The sequence below is a fragment of the Elephantulus edwardii genome, unplaced genomic scaffold (assembly GCF_000299155.1).
Source record: "Elephantulus edwardii isolate Elephantulus edwardi_28Jun2011 unplaced genomic scaffold, EleEdw1.0 scaffold00034, whole genome shotgun sequence".
In the NCBI taxonomy this organism is placed as follows: domain Eukaryota; kingdom Metazoa; phylum Chordata; class Mammalia; order Macroscelidea; family Macroscelididae; genus Elephantulus; species Elephantulus edwardii.
The window spans coordinates 2,616,820-2,622,724 of NW_006399784.1; positions in this window are offsets into that span (position 1 = coordinate 2,616,820).

A 5,905-nucleotide genomic window follows, 5' to 3' on the forward strand; every position below is an offset into this window, starting at 1 on the left:
TAATCTTTTGATTTCCTGACTGCTGGTGCCAAGAACATTGATTGTGGAACTGATAAAGCTGAAATTATTAACAATCTCAGTTTTGTGATATCATTTGATAATTTCCACAGTCAGTTGGATCATCTTTTTTGGAAAGGGGAGAAATATAAATGCTTTCCAGTCAGTTGACCAGGTGATTGTCCTACAGATTTTTTAGCATAGCACAACTAGGGCTGCATCTGTTTGTTGAAATATTTTAGTTGGTATTCCATCAATATCTGGGATCTTGTTTTTTGCCAATTCCTTCAGAGCAGCTTGGACTTCCTCCTTCATTATCTTTGCCTTTTGAACATAAGTTGTCTCATGAAATATCTGTTGGACAGTTCTTTTTGATACAGAGATTCTCTGTACTCCTTTCATCTTCTTTTGATGTTACCTGCATCATTCCATTTTCCACCCATAGTATCCTTAAGGATTGCAACTTGAAGCTTTAATTTGTTCTTCAATTCCTTCAGCTTACAAAATGCTGAGTGAATCAGACTCTTGTGATCTTCCATCTCCAGCTCTTTGTACATTTCTTTATAGTTCTTTATTTTGTTTTCCTGATTCGCCTTATGAAATAGTTATTAGGTGCCTTCAAGTCGAACAAAAGTCATAGCCAGTCTATGAACAAAAGAGCTGAAACCAGTCCTGTCCAGCCCAACCCTTAAACTTCCTGACACACAAGAGCCCATTGCAGCAGTCACCTTGTCAATCAACCCAGTTGAGTACCTTCCTCTCTGTCACTGACCTTCCACCCTGCCCAACATCATATCCCTCTCCAAGGAATAGCAGCACCTCCTAGAAATACGTCCGAAGTATATCAGGCAAAGCCTCATCATTCTTGCCTCCAAAGAACACTCCGGCTGCACCTTCTCCAAGACATAGCTATTCATTTTTTTGGCCATCCATGGAATGTTCAATGCTCGTCTCCAACACCACAACTCAAAGGCATCATTTATTTTTCTGTCATCCTTATCAATTTTCCAGGTCTCAGATGCATAGCTAATAATCACAAAGATTATATCCTGAATTAGACATACTTTAGCCATCAAACTGACACCATTACTCTTTTTTTTTTGTTCTGTGTCATGATATCATGATATTATTCATTATTTGTCACTATCACTGTATAATGTATATTATTTTCACATAGACTTAGGGTAAAATTAAAGTTATTAATTAATTTGGGTTATGAAAAGAAATGTAGCAAAATGTATTTTAAAATGCAATAAAAACACTGAAAATGTTTGATATATTTAACTTTACAGAAGTAAGTTTGATACTTTTAACTTTACAGAAGAGACATCTGGCAGAAAAAGTACTGATTATGTAATATTTACTCATGCACTAATTGCTTTACAGTCAGTTCTGACTTTCACCTGAAAAGATATAACCTTTGGGGGAGGAGGGCAACTCCTTGTGAATGAGATCACCAGACACTATAGTCAAAATTTATGGGAGAGATTTTAGTTTAAGGATCTCTTCTGGTTATAAGAATCTCTGCTGGTTATTTCTGTCTCTTCCAGCTTCTAGTAATCTTTATGTGACATCTATCATCACAATTTGTCCTTTAATATTGATTTCTTCTTTGCAAAAAGTATTTGCTGTGTTGCAAACAAAGTTGGAAGTTTGACACAGCAAATTTGGTTCTCTTTTAACATTATCCATACAAATTGCTCTGCTGCATTGATGACATTTTTACAAAATTTCAATATTATAATTATATCCATTCTGGTTGTTCCATTTCAATTAATCTAATATCCCTGTACCTTTTTTTTTCTATTTACCACTTGTCTTTGCTTCAATGTGAATGTTGACTGTCTATCCTACATAGACAATTTATTTCTGAAGGAGTTCAGCAGTCATGGAAGATATTGTTTATTTGATAAAGCAATCTATTATTTAGATGAAAGATGATCTTTGGGAATACCCTCAGCTCAAAAGTTTTAGGGATATCTTAGAGCAATAGTAGTGGGAATTTCTGTAGCTTAGCCAGGGAAGAAATGTTGTTGTCTTTGTTATTAGGTGATGCTCAGTCGAGCACAACCCATGGCAACATTATGAACAACAGATCTGAACCTCAACCTGTTCTGTGCCATACTTACACTTCCTGACACACTACAGGCCATTGCGGCATTCATTGTATCAATCCATCTTGTTGAGGGTTTCCCTGTATTTCATGAACCCTCCACCTTTCCAAGAATGATGTGTATCTCCAAGGAACAGCCTCTCCTATCAACCAGCCTGGGTTATGTCAGATGGAACTTTGTCATCTTTGCCTTCAATGAGTACTCTGGGTCCACGTTCTCCAAGACATATTAGTTCTTCTGACTATCCATAGGATACTCAGTACTCTTCTTCACCATCATATTTCAAAGGCATCAATTCTTCTTCTTTCATTCTTATTCATTGTCCATTTCTCAAATGCATAGTAAGTGATTGAAAAGATCATGGACATTTTAGTCCTCAAATTAGCATCATTGCTCCTCAATAATTTGGAGAATTCTCTGACTGCATACTTTCCCAGTGCAATATGTCTCTTGATTTTCTGACTGCTGGTCTCAAGGTTGTTTATTGCTGGTCCAAATATAATGAAGTTGTTGACAGTTTCAATCTTTTCTTCATCTATCACGATGTTGCTTATCAATCTGTGTACCAATGAAGGAGTTTTGCTTTTGTTTTTCAAGGAGAGAAGCGAACAGGGTGTGGTGGGGGGGCAGGGAGAAAAGTGCAACAATGAATGAATGGAATTCTGAAATCTCTGTAGATGTTCATTGAAATAAAAAAATTGTTTTCAAGATTTTGAGATGTATTCTATGTTGCAGGCTGAATTATTTGATCTTCTGCAACAAGTACTTCAAGTCCTTTTGTCTTTCAGCAAGCAAAATTGTGTCATTTGCATAATAAAGGTTATTGAAGAGTGTTCCTCCAATCTTGGTGCCACATTCTTCTTCATAGAATTCAGCTTCTAAAAGAATTTGCTCAGCATACAGTTTGAACAGCTATGGAAAGAGAGTACAACCCTAACACACTCTTTTCCCTTGCTCGGTTGAGATAACAGCCTCTTGAACTACATAAAAGTTTCACACAAGCACAATTAAGTGTTCTGAAAGCCTCTTTATTCTTAATATTAAACCTAACTTGTAATGATCCACACAGCAAAATGCCTTTGCATAGTCAATAAAGCAAAAGTAGGTATTCTCATATTAATTGTTACTTTCAGCCAAGATCCATCTGATATCAACAATAATAACCACAATGCCGCAACTTCTTCTAAATCTTGTTTAAACTTCTGGATTGAACTATCTGTGTGCCATTCTAGCCATTTTGAATGATCTTCAGTAGTCTTTTGCTTGCATATGATATTAGTGATATTATTCGATAGGTCCTACCTTCTGTTGGATCACCTTTCTTGGAAATGGGAACAAATATGGACTTCTTCGAGTTAGTCAGCCAGGTAACTGTCCTCCAACTTTTCTTGCATAGAATGGTAAGTGCCTCTAGGACTTTATCTGTTAGTTGAAACATGCCAATTGGTATTTCATCAATTCCTGGGGCCTTATTTTTTGCCAATGCCATCAGTCCAGCTTCAATTTTTTATTTACTTACCCTTAACTCTTGTTCATATGGTAGTTGTTGCTGTCGGGTGCCATCGAGTCATTTGTGACTCATAGCGACCCTATGTACAACAGCCCTAAACCCTGCTCTATCCTGTGCCAATCTCACTGTCTCTGACATACCCATCCCTATTACCCCAGTCACTGAATCAATCCACCTCATAGAGGGTCTTCCCCTCCTGCACTGTCCCTCCACCTTCCCAAGCATGATGTCCCTCTCCAAGGACCTGTATCTCCTTACAACATGTCCAAAGTATGTCAGACAAAGCCCCAGAATCCTTGCCTCCAAGGAGTAGCCTGGTTTAACCCTCTCCATGATGAATGTTTGTTTTCTTGGCAGTCCATGGTACATTCAATAATTTTCTCCAGAACCACAGCTCCAAGGCATCAACTCTCCTATCCTCCCTAGTCATTGTTCAACTCTCTGATGCATAACAAGTGATTGCAAATACAATGGCCTGTATCAGGTGAAACTTAGTCTTCAGAGAGACACCGTTGCTCTTGAGTACTTTACAGAGGTCCCTAACAGCAGGCTTTCCCATCGCAATACGTTTTTTTATTTCCTGGCTGCTGATATCAAGAGTGTTGACCATAGAGCCAAATAAACTGAAGCTGTGAACAATCTCAATCTCTCCATCATCCATCCTGATGCTACCAATTGGTCCAGTGGTGAGAATCTTTGTCTTCTTCACATTGAGCCTCAGTCCATACTGAAGGCTGCAGTCATTGGCCCTGTGCATCAAGTTTTGAAGTCCTCCTCAGTTTCGGCAAGCAGGGTTGTGTCATCTGCATAATGCAGATTGTTAATAGATCTTCCACCAATCCTGACACCACACTTCTCCTCATAGAGCCCAGCCTCTCAGATAATCTTCTCTGCATACAGGTTGAAAAGATATGGAGATAGGACACATCCCTCACATACACCCTTCCCAATTTTGAACCATGCAATGTTACCCTGCTTTGTTCTGACTACTGCCTCTTGGTCCAAGTACAGGTTTCGCATTAACACAATTAAATGTTCTGGGATTCCCATTCTTCTCAGAGTCAGCCACAGTTTGTTATGATCCACACAGTCAAATGCCTTTGCATAATCAATGAAACACAGATAGACATTCTTCTGTTATGCCCTGCTTTCAGCTAAGATCCATCTAAAATCAGCTACAATATTCTTAGTACCACAGCCCCTTCTAAACCCAGCCTGGACTTCTGGTAGTTCTCTGCTGATGTGCTGTTCCAGTCGTTTTTGGATAATCTACAGTAGAGTCTTGCTTGCATGTGAAATCAATGAATATCGTTCTGTAGTTTCCACACTCTGTTGGGTCACCCTACTTTGGAAGGAGAACACATATAGATCTCTTCCAGTCAGTTGGCCAAGAGTTCAGTAGTTGTTCATATAGTACTTACCCAAAATTTCACTTAATCAACCCTTTTTGGTACTGTGCCTCTGTGTTTTTCCTTTATCTTCTTTTGGTGCTTCCTGGTTCATTCAACATAGTGCCTAACCTTTAGTATTGTTACTCAAGTCTTACATTTGTTTTTCTATTCTTTCAGCTTGAGAAATACAAAGCAAATTCTTCCCTTTTTAATTCTCCAATTACTTTTCTCTGTACATCCCATTATAATACTTTCCGATGTCTTCTCTAGCTGCCCTTTGAAATCTTCTATTCAGTTGTTTTAGTTCAGCAACTTTTCTCTTTGTTTTGGTTTCTAGATGCTGTAGCACAATTTCTAGTCTCTGCTAACATCCATATCAGTTGTTTCCTTCTCCTCTGTCTTGGTAATAACTTTTGTTCTCTTCATGGATGATATAATAATGATAATGGCAAACATCCTTTAATATTTGGAACATAGGATGTACATAACATGAATGTTACAAAACTAGAAGCTGTAAAATGAAATGAAACTCATGAACATCAGAATTTTAAGGATTAATGAGATGATATGGACTAACTTTTGCCATGTTGAATCATATAATCACATGATATACTATTCTGGGGATGAAAAACTGAAGAATGGTGTCACATTCATAGCCAAAAATCAATGTTAAATTCTATCTTTAAGTGAAATGTTGTAGTTGATAGGATATTATTCATATGCATACAAGGGAAGCTCTTCTTGCCAGAAGGCAGGAGCATGGTGGTGGGAGTGCAGGAAGGGTGGCAAGCTTTTGGAGTCACCTGCTTTTCCGGGAATGTGTCTGATGTGCAGGTTTGCTCTGTCCCTGGAGTGAGGCTAGCCAGCCTGGGCCTAGGGTTTGAACCAGGAGG